General features: G+C 53.1%; 1 long non-coding RNA gene and 1 pseudogene across 1 annotated transcript in view; both read right to left on the bottom strand.

The window, feature by feature from the left end:
• The window catches only part of LOC149328331 (uncharacterized), a 43,101-nt gene extending 35,978 nt beyond the window's left edge, over window positions 1-7,123 (bottom strand). The window contains exon 1 of the long non-coding RNA XR_016285476.1: window positions 7,038-7,123. This is a non-coding gene — a long non-coding RNA (uncharacterized LOC149328331). The remainder of the gene's footprint in view (window positions 1-7,037) is intronic.
• A 2,602-nt stretch (window positions 7,124-9,725) lies between these two features.
• LOC149328332 (uncharacterized) lies at window positions 9,726-15,059 on the bottom strand (annotated as a pseudogene).
• Between the last annotated feature and the right edge of the window lie 1,345 nt (window positions 15,060-16,404).

The following is a 16,404-nucleotide window of genomic DNA, read 5'->3' on the forward strand; positions in this document are numbered from 1 at the left end:
ACTAGGGACATCCACGTAGTGTTTGTAAGGATCGGTCCCTTACGGGCTGATCCAAACATACCTCCTGTTCATTCGTAATAAATGTTTTCACCACCACCACCAAGCTCGCGGTGTCCCTCCATGCTCGCGGTGTCCGTCCTTGCTCTGGATTCGTGCCAACTGTGGGCTCTCCTCCGCGGAGCGGCGCAACTTCCTCCGTGATTTCCTTTCCTATTTTTCCTTTTCTTCACTACAGCCCTCTTTCTGTTCCTTCTTTCATTCCCACTTTCTCCATTCCTCTGGAAACGGATGAGGGTGTCCAGCGAGAGATGAGAGACAGTTACTGTGTAATTTCCTTTCTTCAAATAGAATTTTCATTTTCTGCACTACGCCTCCTCTTTGTCTTTATTATTTCACTCCCACTGCCTCTCTTCTTGTACGGGGCGGTTCAGGTGTCCACCGCGACGGTTGCTACGTCAGAGGTCATTCTAAAGGTCAAACGTGGCTACCAGCTGCCGCTACGCGAAAGGCCGTTAGTGATCGTAGAATTTCTTTCGCAATAAAAAAAATTCCAAGCGGAACCAGCATGAACTGTATGCTTTCCCAGACTCTCGACCTATCCCCTTTAATGGCCGTTGAGGGTGTCCACCGAGATGGAAATATTTACTGCTCCATTAAACCAATTGTAATAGTAATTGGAAGAAATTGGAAACGCCTTGCACACAGCGCATTTTTGCGGCAAGGAAATTCCGCAGTAATTGTCCCATATCTGGTGATCAGCACGTGGTATGGAGCAGACGCCGGTGCGGTGGCTCATTGGTTATGGGGATCGGCTGCTGACCCGAAAGACGCGAGTTCGATCCCGGCCGCGGCGGTTGAATTTCTTTGGAGAGAAATTCTAGAGGCCCGTGTACTGTGCGATGTCTGTGCACGTTAAAAACCCCAGGTGGTCGAAATTTCCGGAGTCCTCCACTACGGCGTCTCTCATATCCTTAGTCGCTTTGGGACAATAAATTCCATAAACCAAACCAAACCTCTCATATCTGGGTGGGCGCCCACCGTAAGAGAAGGGAGGAAGGTGGGAGAGAAAGAAGAAAGGGAGAAAGAGGTGCCGTAATGTAGACAATGAATATTGTTTTTGAGGAAAGGAAATCACTCATTAAAGGCGTTACATCTCTGTGGACACCCACAGCCCTCGATTGCAGGTCACCGGTTCGAATTCTGCCCCTAGCTAAGCGCTAACGTCAGTATGTTTATGCTGCAGGAAACGCTGAATCGTACGACACTATCCGGAAAATTCTGCGGCAAACGGGTGGCATGATACGATTTGCTCCGTCGTGCGGTGCCGACAACTACTCCTACGACGCCGACTGCTTTACGACCGTACAAGGTGTATAGGCTGTCGCGTAACTGTCACGCAACGCACCCGCTATGGTGGCTCAGTGGTTAAGGCGCTCGTGTACAGAGCCGTAATACTCGAGTCCGGCCCCGAATGCGGCGGCCGCGTTTCAATAGACTAAACGCAAAAGGCGCCCGTGTGCTGTGCGATGTCAGAGCACGTTAAAATCCTCAGGTGGTGGAAATTATTCTGGAGACCTCCACTAGGGCACCTCTTTCTTCCTTTCTTCTTTCACTGCCTCGTTTTTACTTTACCTTAGTGCGCGGTTAGGGTGTCCACCGAGATATGTAAGACAGTTAATGAATTTACTTTCCTCAAACGCGACACTCCGGCAAGTCTCGCTCATCGTCTCGTCGCCGCCTTTAACGGCAGCTGCCCGCACTGTAGTGCGCTGTCTTCTGACACCTATCACATGATGTGGGCCTGCCCCTCCAACCCGGCTATTACCCCATCGCCAAACCAATCAGTGACGACTGGGAGGCGACCCTGCTTGGCTACCACGAAGTACAGGCCCAACAAGCCTTAGTCTGGCGCGCCCGGGTGACGGCCACCGCGAATGGGGTCCCATACCAGGGACCTCCACGTAGTGCTCGTAAGGATTGTTCCCTTACGGGCTGATCCAATCTCCTGTCCCTTCTTATTAAATGTTTTAACCGCCAACACCACGACCAACATTCATGACAACTTTGCTCGCAGGGCAGAGTAGCAGACAGAATCAACAATCGCAGCAAGCCCTCGAACCCCCCCCCCCCACTCTGATCGATCCCCGTGACTGGGAGCTCTAGGCCCTGCGAGAGGAGGTGAGTCGTATTACCTCTCTTACCATGACCTCCACCGCCAGGCTCCATCCTTGCACCGCTTCCACCAACCGTCCCTCTCACCCAACACACTCCAAAAATGCCTCTCCCGTAACCGAGAGTAGAGTAAGCATGAAATGTTTACGGGCCTAACACAGGCTCCATTGCTCGGCTTAAGCAGCTGTGACGGTGGCGGCATTGAAATCCAGGACGATGCAGCAGCGTACGCGGACACGACGAGACGCAGGCCTCACAAGAATGTATATGCAGCGCGTTCGAATACTCCGCGAGCGTGTATACATCTGCCTGCCAGAGGGCGAAAGGGCACGAAGTTGTTGTTGTGACTGAGAGAAGGATGAAGAGGAAATTGCACGGGCCTGCTACTGGCTCTAGCCAAGCCACCACCGCTGCCACGTGCAGATAGAGGAGAGCTAAAAGATCAGAGGAAAGAGAAAAAGGAAAGAAAAGACGCGCGTCGCAGCAACAACTGCGTCCGCCGGAGCGGACGCTGCTCAAAAAAAAGCGGCAGAAGCCGCGCTCGCCGAAGCGATGACAGATACTCCTCGTGGCCGAAGCCGCGCTCCCTACTTAGGGCACGAAGGCCCTGCGGCCGGTCTTTTACGTGCGTGAGTGTAGGACAGCAGCGCCATCCTTGGGGAGCGCGCGAAAGCAGTTTTTCAGCCGAAAGCCCTCCTCGCCCTGGAGCTCCCCTCTTTCTCTACGCGGCCTTCTCTCAAAGCTCCTAACAAATCACGTATGACAACGAAGTGTATTGTGGCATGTATGTGCTTTTAGCACGCGTTATTAGCAATCGGAAATTATAATTTCGTGCATTATCAAATGCACAGCTCGACTGATATATTGATAAACATTGAGAAGACACTGGCAGCAGTTATTTTTTGTGACTCGTTTGGAGAGCAACCGGCGCTTGCATGCCGGTCCCGTAGGAGGGCTTAGAGAGTCTCGGTGAATCTCGTGTAGTCTCGTACGGTGCCCGGATTTTCTCGTTTCAGAGCCCGGATGAGTGGAATTCAGTGCCCGGATGAGTGGATTTCAGTGCCCGGATGATGGCTCTCGGTTTCGGCGTGACGTTGCCACACTGCCGACAACGGGAGCTAAAAGCATTTCATGCTTAAAACAGGGAAGAATCCGACTCCCAAACCCTTACTCACCCCCACCCAAGAAGAGCGAACAGAGCCCCTACCTATCACCCACAGCAACCTTGAATCTCTAGAGCCCTGCATGGACGCTGAAGTCCCAGAAATGAAGGCGCGTCTAGATGTAAAATGCAATCACTTCATCGACCACCTCTCCCAACGCTTCGAGCAACAAATTGAAGCCGCATTTGCGCGAATAGTGCACATCCTAGAGATGAGCCTTGCGCAGTATGAAACCGCATCCAAACAATACAGCCGGCCCTTCCCTCGCTACACCTCACCCACCTACCCCACAGAGGTCATCATCAATCCCACCTACTCTCACCCCACCAGAGTTCCAGTATGGTCGGGCAACCTCCTAATTGCTTATCAGATATGCAATGGAACTGCCACCGCTTCCGAGGCAAGCCCTCACCCCTCCAATTCCTTTTCCCAAGACTTCGCACACCCCACATCCTTCTTCTTCAGGACACTCATAGCCCTGCCACACTTTCCAGCTACACATCTCCTAACTCGAACGCAACGAATACACCCAGGGTGTCTACGCTCATACATCGCTTCATTACAGACCAAACCCATCACATCACCTCCGAGACGCCCTGCGTGATCAACTAAATATAAGATACACACTCCATACGGTCCATTTTTATTGCCAATATATGCAAGCCCCGTCTCAGCCGATGGATTCGTTGGAAACAGTACTGCGAAATCTCCAACGTCTTGCAGGCAAGCATCCATTGATTATCGGAGGGGTCTTCAACAGGCAGCACACTGACTGGCGCGGGACCACTACGGGACGAGGCCGGCGACTCTGGTCCTTGGTGCAAATGCGCCACCGCACAATACACAACTTTAACACCCTCACGGCGATTGGCAACAGTGTCAGCGTGGACACCAGGCCGGAATTGACACTGAGCCGTAACCGTGTTGGTATTAGGTGGAACACAATATGTCACACATTACGGAGCGATCATTACGTCCTCTTCATTAGAGTATGGCACAAAAAAGGAAGACCCGTTGCCTAACACACAAAATCACCAACTGGGATGCGGTCCGGTCCGCACGCGCGGCCCTCTCTGACGCTCCCATTACAGACATCGTCCAGTGGGTGGCATCCCTCATGAACGATGCCTCCATAAATGCTCGAACCCTTCTCACAACCTCAGATACGCCCACCGTCGATACTAACATGGCCCACCAACGGGAGGCCCACCAAAGCATACTAGTGTGCTGGAAAGGACAAAACCTCAATCGGACCCTTAAAGCGGCTGGCCGCGCTGCAAACACAAATTACTGAGCATGCTGAGGAGCTCTGTTGACCAACTGGGGTCATATTTGCGGTAGTTTGGCTGTAAATCTGTCCTCAAAACATAGCTGGGAACTCCTCCGTCACTTAATGTACCCCACGCATTCCAAAAAAGCCACACAACAAAACTTCACATGCCTTATACAGAAGACCGACCTTTCTCCCGACGAGTCATCGATATACTTATAAACACACATACAACTCCCGATGCCTCAAACCACCTGCCCCCCTATACAGGCGCCCCTAATGCCAACCTGGACGCCCAGATTACGGAAGCAGAAGTCAGAGCAGCCCTCCTGACTCTCCGCTCTAACTCTACCTCCGCAGTTGTCCTGATCTGCAATACCACGCTGTGTAGTTTGGATGATCAATCGATCGGCCAGCTCACGGGCGACTTCAACAAATGTTGGCAGGAGGGCACTTTCCCCCAATCCTGGCGTCCCGCCAATATCTTATTCATACCAAAGCTCCACAAACCTCTGACACCTGTAAATCACCCTCCCATCACATTAACTTCATGCCCGGGAAAGCTTTTCGAACACGTCGCACTCATCCGACTCACTCACCTCATGGCGGAGCAAGACGTCTACACGCTATCATGGTGGGCTTTCGTCCATATCTCTCGGCACAGGACGCCAGCTCCAACTCACACACGATATTTTCGACACCCTCAATCCGGGTAACACAAAAGCTGTCCTATAGCCTTGGATCTTTACAATGCCTTTGAACGGCTAGACCATCAGGCGATAATGGCGGCTCTCTCCCCCTTGAACATAGGCGAACGCGTGTACACCTATATTCAAGCATTCCTTACTATCCGGACGGCCGAAATTCGCTTGCATTCCCCATATCTCCTCATACATCCTTAGTGGCAGGGAGCCGTCCTCTCCCCTTTTCTGTTTCATGTCACTCTTATTCTCCTTGCCCGCAATGTAGGAACCATTCCCCACTTTCGGCATACACTCTATGCCGATGATACCACGCTATGGACCACCCATGACAGTGATGGAAACAAAGAATGCTCTACAGTCAGCAGCTACCCTTACCTAAACACATGCGCGGAGTATCGGACACTCAAGCTCTCTAGAGAAGTCGGAGCTCCTCGTAATTCGCCCCGCAACCCGAAACTGCCTCACAGCCCCCATCGCCGTGACACTGGAAAACCGGCACATCCCTGAGGTAAACACTCTCCGAGTACTGGGCTTCTACATCCAGAACAACGGGAAAAAAAAATTCACCATACGCAAACTTAAGCAGACAACGGGGCTGATATGCCCCCTAATCCACCGCGTTTCCACACACCACTGGGACAAAGGAGCATGATATATGTCGTCTCATTCATGCCTTCGTCCTGAGCCGCTTTATCTCCTCGCTCGTGTACTTGAAACTCCGGCAGGGAACTCTTAATCTTGGATGTCATCATCCGAGCAGCATTGAAGACAGCACTACACCTACCCCTAAATACCTCAACCAAAAAACTCCTCCAGCTAGGCCTGCACAATACGATAGGGGAGCGTATAGAGGCCCACCGACAGACACAATACATACGTATCGCGAGAACCACCACCGCCAGACACATCATACACACCCTCGGTATCCGCCTACGAGCCACGGATCCCACATCGCTCAAGGTCCCCCGCCGCATTCATCGCGAACTACTTATTATGCCTCTCCGCAAAAACATGCACCCCATCTGCACCAAACCCGCCGCAGTGCTCGCGCACGGGAGCTCCACAAAGAGTATGGCACGGAACCGGATGCCATTTGGGCGGATGCCGCATGCACAGGCGAAGACGCGGTTGTAGCCATCATGAACCCCTCCCTCCAACCGATTGCCACCCTTCACATATCCCCCGTTGCCACTTCGAAAGAGTACGAAGAGGCTGTCATTTCCCTGGCCCTCACACGCACGAAGGCCATATATGTACTGTCTGACTCTAAAACTGCCACACTAAATTTTGCTTGCGGGAGAGTTCACGTCCCTGCATTTCGCATACTGCCTCCCTCGCCGCACACTCGCTCCTCCACATGGAGCCGATACCGGTGCCTGCCCACGCCGGGAATCCCGGAAACGAGGCTGCTAATGCTTTAGCCCAAGGTTCTCTAAACTGGGCCCCAGCGGCCCCCGATCTGGGGTTCTCACGGGAGCGCATGCACTCATTCAGTGAAATGACTCAAATCCGAGCGTCGGCTCTACCCCATAGCCCATCCCTCTCTCGACAGACACATTGGAGGCGGCTCCAAACACGCACATTACCTTCCCCTTACATACGCTCTCGCTATCAGCAAGACCACAGAAACCCCTGCTGTACCCTCTGCCACCGCCCCAAAGCCGCTCTTGACCATATCCTTTTCCTATACCAGGCGGATCCTCCCCCGCGGGGTCTGGAGCACCTTACCACTTGGTAAGCTTGGGAGACCCTACCGCGCTCCGAGGACCCGGCCAAGCCATCGCCGCAGGACAGGCTGCCAGCGTCATGAGCCTGCAGGACGTGAACGTTTAAGTGCAGTTGGTTTGTGCGGGGCCCAAGGACCTATGTGTCCCAAAGCCCCTGTTCCAAATTAGTTTTGACCTCTTTTTCTCTTTCGTCTTTCTCTCCCACCTTCCTCCCCGCCTTACGGCGTGGTTTAGGTGTCCGTCGAGATATGCGAGACATATACTCCGCCATTTCTTTCCATCAAAAACCAACCAAATGAAGTTTTCACCACCAAACAATTTTCCAATTTTCATTTACTCGAACACCCTTGCGGATGGCCACACGATTTCTTGCTCAAGAACGCCTCTTAATGATGTTGGTGGCTACCTTGAACAAGTATTTGACAAAGTGACCGTATGTTTCACTTGGACCTCTGTGGATTCAGCGTTTCTGGAATTAGCAGAGGTGCTTCTCAGTTTTATTTTTCAGTGAGAAACCTGTGTCGATGTTTAAGGCTCAAGGTGACGAACTGGTTTTTTCGCCTTCACATCACCTAACCACCGTTAACTGCCCTCTAAATTTTTGTTCTTCGTGGAGGCTTTTCGGTTCGAGCTTTTTCGTTTTAGTACTCAATGCTTGTTTGCTTAGTGAATGATAGAAACTCTGACACCCTTGCGCACTTTGCCTAAAGTATACGCGAAAAAGCGCCAGATTGCGTAAACGAAGTGACCAAAGCATTGTTAGGGTTAACCATGAAGTTCAAAGCAGCTTTTTTTTCGTTAAAATTTAAGCAGCGCTAACTTTTAGGACGAATACACAGAGGACATGACAGGACGAGCGCTGACTCCAACTATGTTTATTGAACACGTTTTTCGTAGAACATACAAAAAAGGCAACCGTGAGCGCATGCGCATCTACCCGCCCAATGCCGTTCTTGCAAGGACCAAAGCGATGAGAACTGTGAGCCACGGCTTGGCAAAATCAAAATTCTAAGCAGGAGCAAAGATATATTAGCTCGAGAATTATCCGAAGCATTTTTCATCAAGGCAAAAGGCGACATGTGTGTCAGCACCACTTCTGTCTCCCTGCATGCCAGCGAATTCAGATTGCTTAAAAATAAGGGACGAAATGCGTGCCGCCCACATTAATCTACCTTTGATGTCATCTTTGTCATTTTGGCCTTTCCTTTTGTGGTCTGTCGCAGATGCGCATGCACTCACGGTCGCCTTTTCTTGTACGTTCTACGAAAAACGTGTTCAATAAACATAGTTGGAGTCAGCGCCCGTCCTGTCATGTCCTCTGTGTATTCGTCCTAAAAGTTAACGCTGCTTAAATTTTAAAGAAAGAAATTGCATAACCAACTAGCCCCGCAACGTGTTTTACTGAGTTCAAAGCAGCTTTGAGTGTTTTGAAAACATATGTAAAGAAGGTTTCTCAAACCCTGCCATAAAAGCTGAACTTACATCCGCTGCAGCATCAACGTAGTTCATCAGTGGCAGCTTTGCAGAAATTCTTGGCTGAAGCCGATTCCATAGAGCAGACGTCCACCTCAGGATACCGCTTCAGTTACAGATCACAGCGATGGTGGCGCACACACACAACTGATGTATGGGTCAGCCAGCACATCCACACAAACGCTACCTTCACTGCCTTTTTATACACATGGCATAATGGCGTATGGTTGCGCCAAACGCCAACAACGTGACATGAAATGCGGCCGTTTGCAACCTGCCGCGGTGAATCAGCGGTTAAGGCGCTCCTCTACCGAGCCGGAGTAGCCGGTTCGATCCCGACCACGATGGCCGCGTTTTTATAGAGGCGAAACGCAAAAGGCGCCCGTGTACTGTGCAATGTCAGCGCACGTTAAAGATCCCCATGTGACTGAAATTATTCCGGAGACCACTTCGGCACCCTTCCTAGCCTATCGAATATACCAAAATTGCATACGGGATACGGACCCCGCTCACCGTTATCTCATATGGGCCTCTGCTCATCAGGGGCTGGCAGGAAACGAGGCTGCAGACGAAGCCACCCGCGCGCTCTCTGAACGGGCTGTTTTCTCCTCCCCACCTGATCAGGAACCCAATTTTAATCCGGTCTATACATTCAAAGACATCACAACCTACTATCAAGATAGCCATCGCCTTTACCCTAGCCCATGTAAAAGCCTCAAGAAGGCGGATGAGCGGCTCCTCCGCCTCTTCACCAATACATTGCTGTGCCCGGCAGCCCTAAAACATTTCGACCCCTCCTTTAGCGGCAACTACCCGCACTGTAGTGCGGTGTCTTCGGACACCTATAACATGGTGTGGGCCTGCCCCTCCAACCCGGTCATGCCCCCCATCCCCAACCCAACCCGGGAGGACAGGGAGGCGACCCTGCTCGGCTGCTACGACTTACAGGTCCAACAAGCCTTAGTCGGGCGCGCCCGGGCGGCGGCTACCCCCACTGGGGTCCCAAACTAGGGACCTCCACCTAGTGTTTGTAAGGATCGGTCCCTTACGGGCTGATCCAAACACCTCCTCTCCGTTCTGAATAAATGTTTTCCACACCACCACTTCAACTCTTTCCTCTTTCGCTCCCACCTTCCTCCATTCCGTTACGGTGGTGGTGGTGAAAAACATTTATGGGCAATTAAATTTTTTACAGAAAGGTGATTGGGGTAGGATCCTATTGGCCCTTTCCCCTCACAGTACTAGGTGGAGCCCCTATTCCGGGGCCCCATTGGCAAGCAACGCCGCCCGCGTCCGTTGGACCAAGGCCTTTTGGCTCTTTAGGTCTTGACAGCCGAGCAGGGCCGCCTCCCAGTCCTCTCTGGTGGGGTTGGGGTTGGGGGGGGGGGGATAGATGGGTTAGATTGACACGCCCAAACCATGTGGAAGGTGTCAGACACCTCCCCACAGAACTGGCACGTGCCATCAAAGGATGTATTGAAATGTTTAAGCACCGCCGGGCGCAGTACAGTGTTAGTGAGAATTTTAGATGAGGAGGCGCTCGTCAGCGCGATCCAGACCCTTACAAGGGGCCAGGCAGCGCCGGTGCTCCTCCTTGTAGTAATCGGTGATATGTTTGAATGTAATGGCCAGATTGTCTGATTGCGAGTAGGCTTCCAAGGACAGGCAGATAGCCCGGGGAGAGAGTGCGCGAGCGGCCTGATCGGCCTGTTCGTTTCCCTGGAGTCCCTGGTGACCGGGGGCTCAAATCAGGTTGCGTGGAGTTGGATCTTCAGATCGACAGCTATATTCCAGTATGCGCCAGGCAAGCGGGGGAGCCCAGCCTAACTCGTAGTTCCGACAGGCCCCTCGCGAGTCGGTGATGATGTGTTTTGACTTGGGATTCGTGAGAGCCAGAGCAATGGCAATCTCCTCCGCGTGTGTTGCGCTGTAGGCTTTGAAAGTGAGCCCGTTAACTGTGTTTGTGTTGTGTACGATGCGGCCGTGTACCACCCCCCGTGGTGTGGGCCGGCAACGTCTACGTAATACACATGTTCTTGGTTACCATAGTATCGCGCCAGCGCTTCCGCGCGCGCCTGGCGACGACCGCTATGGCCTTCTCTGGACATGTTGCGGGGAAGGGGTCGGACCCGGAGGGCGCGTCTCCAGGGTTCTGGCACTCTCTCCCTTTCCTCAATGTGGTAGTCGTGTTTGATATGTAGCCGGTCCAAGAGGCGGCGACCGGACGTGGTCTGTGCAAGACGCGTGTATTGGTTGACTAAGTGGGCTTCTCGAAGCTCCCGGAATGAGTTCACCACGCCCAAGGCCAGAAGCCTCTGGTTGGACGTGGTGACCGGGAGATCGAGAGCCCGCTTGATGACTTTCCGCAGGATGACCTCCAGTTGGTCATCATCGTGTTTACGCAGGTGCAAGTAGAGAGTTGAGTAGAGGATTCTACTCGTTACGAAAGGATGGGCAAGCCGCAGTGCATCCTTGCTTCGTAATTCGCCCCGCTTGTTGGAGACCCGGCGGACCATGCGGCCCACCTGGTCTCCCACCGTGCGAAGTTTGGCTAGGGTGGTGTCGACTCTGCGTTGGTGGTGTATGAAGAGGCCAAGGACGCGGATCTCCTTAGCCTCCCGGATCGGTCCCGAGGGGAGACTGATGCGAAGCGGTGTTGTGTCCCGAGGGGAGGGACGTAAGTGCACAAATTCAGATTTAGCTGGGGCGCACTGGAGTCCGCATTAGGCCGCGTAGTCGTCGACTAGGGCCGCCGCTGCTTGCAGGCAGAACTCCATGTGGCCCAGGTTACCTTGCGTGACCCAGATTGTAATGTCATCCGCACAAAGAGCGTGATGTATCCCGGGCAGAGAAGACAATTTGGAGGGAAGATGAAGCATTGCCAAATTGAAGAGGAGGGGAGACAGGACCGCGCCTTGAGGTGTTCCCCTCGAGCCGCTGGTGTATGTCCCGTGTTCCGCATTTTGTATGCGTATGTAGGCTTGACGGTCTGTAAGAAATTGTTTTATGTAGTTGAATGTTTTGTGGCCACAGTTGGTGTTACTGAGGTCATCCAGGATTACTTCGTGTTTCACGCTGTCGAATGCGCCTTTAAGATCCAAGGCCAGGATCACCTTGTCGTTGTGGGGACATTCGACAGGATCTAAGATGTCGTGGTGAAGTTGCAGAAGTATATCCTGTGCTGACTTGTGAGGGCGAAAACCGAACATGGTGTCCGCGAAAGTGTGCTGTGTTTCGTGAAAATCGGAGAGTCTGTCGCGCACCTTCTTCTCCATCAGCTTGCCGACACAAGACGTGAGGGAGATGGGGCGAAGGTTCTCCACATCAATAGGTTTTCCGGCCTTCGGAATAAAGGTCACGAGAGCCGATTTCCAATCGAGAGGGAGAGCAGTCTCTCCGTCCCAAATGCTATTGATGTATTTGAGGAGCGCGGCGTAGGCTGCGTCGGGAAGGTTGGTCAAGAGCTTGACCGTAACCTTGTCGCGCCCGGGTGCAGTGCCCCGCTTCATTTGGCTTAAGGCTGTCCGGAGGTCGTGGAGTTGGAAAGGCTTGTCCAGCTCCATGTTCTCTTCGCCTGCATACGAGAACGCCGCCTGCCGGGGGTCCTTAGTGGTGCACAGGTATCGATCCCTGAGCGTGTGCGCTAGCTGTTTTGTCGTTCCTGTAAAGTTGTGCAAGGCCCTATGTAATTGGCGTTGGGTTTCCGTGCGTGTTTGTATGGGATCGATAAGAGCGCGGAACAGGCGCCACGTGTTGCGGCCAGACATCTGGCGAGCAGCCGCGTTGCACCGGTCCACCCAGTTAGTGTCGGCTAGCTGAGTAGCATATTCCGCTGCCTGTTGTGTGAGTTCGAGGATGCGGTTCTTTAGGCGTCTGTTATGTTTCTGTTTCTTCCATCGCTTCGTGAGGCTGCGACGGGCCTCCCAAAGGTGGAGAAGGTGGTTGTCCACGTCTGTTTGTGTTTCTGTGAGCTGTATCTGCTTATCGTGTTGTGTGAGTGTAGACGTGAGCGATCTGGACCAGGCGTCGTATCCCGACTGGAGGGGGTCTACGATAGGTAGAGAGGTGCGGAAAGTCGTCCAGTCAGGGATACGAGCTTGTTTTAGTGGGCGTTTCAGGGGATGCATGTAAATGGTTGTGTTGATTATACAGTGATCACTACCTAGAGTGTCCTCTGTATTCAGCCAGTCGGCATGGCGTATGTTGCGTGTAAATGTGAGGTCCGGGCAAGTATCTCGTTGAATGGAATTGCCGACACGTGTTGGGTTGGCGGGGTCAGTGTGCAGGGTGAGTCCAAGTGTGGAAAGAAGTTCCGCAAGCTTCCTCCCACGCCTGTCCTTCCGGGGGTATCCCCATAGCCTGCTCGGGGCGTTGAAATCGCCCACGATTAGGAGGGGATCCCTACCCGCCACCTGCATAGCTTGAGTGAAAATTTCATTGAACGTGACGTTCTTAAGTTTCGGTGGGCAGTACATATTTAGAATGTCTACAGGAGGGTCAGACCGCTTTAGGGGCAGCACTGAAACCATCGTGTATGGGAAAGACGGTGTTGTGGGAAGTGTGACCTCCTGCGCAGTGTATCGCTTGTGAACAAGTATACATGTCTGCGGGTTGTGTTGAAATGTAGTGTAGTTTGTGAGTTTGGTACCGGCGCCGGGTTCCTGAAGGGCAACCACGGCGACGAGGAACTCAAGGTTCTCAAGAAAGAGGTGGAGATGAGTCCGCTTCTTGTGGTTCTTGAGACCCCGGCAGTTCCACTGCGTTAGTGTAAGCGGCTGAGTAGTTCTTGCTCGCGACTTAGGGTTGGGGGCCATGGTCGGAGGCGGAGGGTGGGGTCACGTTGTTAAGACTCCCCAGTCCGCTAGTGCCCGGCGGAGACGTGCAGGAGTCTTCCGAAAAGTCAAAGTCTTCGGGAATAGCTCTATTGAATTTTGAGGGGCGGTTAGCGTCCCTGATGGGTCCTACGCGTTTGAGGACGCGCGGATTGTCTTTTATCCATTTTTGGATAATGTGCGTTACGGCTTGTGTCACCTTTGCGATGACACTCTCCACCTGACGCGCGATGGTATCATGGATAATTTTGGGGAGGTCAGCCAATTGTGTTTCAACTGCGCTCACCCGGGTCTCCATGGCCGCGGTGCGACTCTCCACAGGAGGAGGTATCCCCCTTATATGTTATGTTTTCTGCCTAGTCGCTCGACGCGGGCGGAGTATGGAATTGGGATTTGAGCGAGTTAAGCTCGCTGGCTAGTTTTTCGTTTTGAGCTCGCAAGAGGGCGAGCTCGCGCTTGAGTTCTTGCGTCTCGGCGGTGCTGGTGGGGGAGGAGGGGAAGGAGAGGAGGCGACCCTCGCCCAGCTGCCTACCTTGGGTTGATTGCAGGCGGCGCTGCCAGATGAAGCGCTGTGAGCGGGGAACTCCGCTGCTCCGGGTGGTGGAGTTACCATTGCTGTCTTGCCAGGGGGAGGCATCACGCCACGCCGTGGCGTCTTCTGGTTGTTTTGCTGCCGCCCTCCCCGTGTAGCGCCGGCATTGGCTCCCTTGGATGGCGTCCTGGGCCCTGGCTGCGGCAACTTAATGAATTTGGCGGTGCATTCGCGGGAGCTGGTGAGGTGCGGGCCCCCGCAGATTAAGCACATAGGATTTCAGACGTGGGGGGCCATCCCCTCAGTACCAAGCCCCACGTTTTGGCCACAAATGCCGCATCTTTCCTTGACCATGGTGGGACAGTTGTCCACCCGGTGCCCCAGTGTGCCGCAACGGTAGCACGCTGGCACTGTTTTTTTGTACTCCTTGACGGGAGTCAGTTCTGCGTTATAGTGGACGTAACGCGGAACGGTGCGTCCCTCGAAAGTCAGCACAGCTACGTTTGATTGTCCCAGCTTGCGCACATGAACTAGTTCACCACCGCGCCACTGCACATTATGTTTTAGTGACTCACTGGTTTCTAAGTTGTGAACAGATATCACACCGCGACAAACATCACCGGTGAGCTTGAGGTGGCCGTGAAATGCGAGCGATCCTCTGCTGGTGTTGAGTTGAAGGTCCGTGAGCAGCTTTTTAACCACCTCTGAGTTCTGCGTGCCACACACGATGATGTTCTGTTCCCAATTTGGTGAAATGGTGATGGTGTTCATGTGCTGCCTACCGATGAGTTGCGAAATGGCAGCGCCGAGCTCACCTTGCTGGAAGGCCGTCTTGAGGGAAACCGTACTGCGTGGCCGCAGCACGACCACGCAGTCGTCAGGGTTCATACTGACCGTTGGCTTGGGAGTCCACTTCGAGACTGGTGAAGAAGTCCTCTGTGGAGGTGTAGAAGACGGAGCGCGAGCGTCTCCCGTTGTTGAATTGTTGAGAGGAGTCTTGGGCATTGCCGCTCCTCGTGCGTTCTGCCGGCGGCGGCGCCGGCTCTCAACGACTTGGAAAAGGGCAGCTTGCTGCGTCGAAATGGTGGATGGGCCGTCCTCTGGCTGGCTTACAGGGACAGATGACCACGACAGAGTCGTGGGGTCGTATCCGCGTTGTTCAGGCAGAGCCATGTTGAGAGGTTGGCCGGCAGGCGTCTCCGCAGCCAGCGGCGGAGACGCCTGCTGACTTCCTCCAGGATCCTGCTGACTTCACGGTTGCAGTCGCACAGGTTTGATAGGCGTTACATCAGGTTGCCGCGCTTCCAGCCGAGAAATCGACGGAGCCGATGCACCACGCGTCCGATCGCTCCGCGCTCAAACGCGGCGTCCCCGGTTACGGCCCGATTTAGGTGCCTACAGAGGTATGTGAGACAGATACAGCGTTATTTCCTTTCCTCAAAAACCAGTTTACAAACCTGCGTTGCATAGTACGCTCAGTAGCGTTGCGTAGAACGCGTGCACAAAATGCGCGTATTGTAAACAATGCAACCACCTTTAACAGCAAGTTCAAACGTCTAATCAAGAACGGTTGTAATTCCTGAGAAACCGATTTTTCCAGACTTAGGCATATGTCACGAACTGCAGCTAATAATTGTTTGCCGTGCGCTGTTTCACGCTCAGTATCTTTTTCTCTCAAAGAGAGCTCGTGAAGTGTGGAAAAAAGAAAAATTTGTTGTCTTCTGTGGAATTACTTTCAGTCGCAGTCTAGACAAGGCATCTGCGTAATCAGTTGATGTGCCGAGCTTGGGCGCTATCGTAGAGCAATAGTTTTCTACGAAAGCGAAACCAGTGGCGTAGCTATACTTAACGCGACAGCGTTAAGGGCCCCGTGTCGCCCCGTGTCGTCGTCGGCGTCGTCGGCGTTGGCCATGAGCGAAAATACCAGAAGCATTATAAATAAACCGAGTAGAAAATTGGTCGAGTTGGGGAATCGAACCAGCGCCCCCGGAGTGCGAGACGAGCACGATAACCACCACCACCTTCTCCATGGCTTGGAGTGAACAAAGCCACGTCTAGTGAATACGGTGCTGTCTTAGAAGGGTGCTTTAGAGACATGTGCTGTAGTGTATATTTGTAATTATAAGAATGGAAATTACAAAATTCGCAGTTAAGCGAGTACTAAAGTACGTTTCCGCTACTTTTCTTCGCTTGGCGCGCACGTAGCGCCATCAGGCGGCGCCCACTAAAACCAATCCTTCCTCCTCCTCCTCGCAATGTACTTCACTGCTGCAACAGATAGCGCGTGACGGCAGCGCCTCTCCCTCGTCTCGTTCGGGCGCACTGGGGCCCAGTGGAGACGCAGGAAAGACGCGGTGAGCAGCGAACAACCCAGCGCACATCCAAGATGCATTCAAAACCAGCAGATTGCTGCCCGTTCGTTCGGCGGAGAAGCTGTGCTGGCGTTCGTAGAATCGGGTTTGTCGATAACGATGTGCAGACGAACTACGACTGCAACTCGAATCCCGCGAGTTTCCCATTACGCTATCGTG

The sequence above is a fragment of the Amblyomma mixtum genome, chromosome 9 (assembly GCF_055824585.1).
Source record: "Amblyomma mixtum isolate Tamu chromosome 9, ASM5582458v1, whole genome shotgun sequence".
NCBI lineage: Eukaryota > Metazoa > Arthropoda > Arachnida > Ixodida > Ixodidae > Amblyomma > Amblyomma mixtum.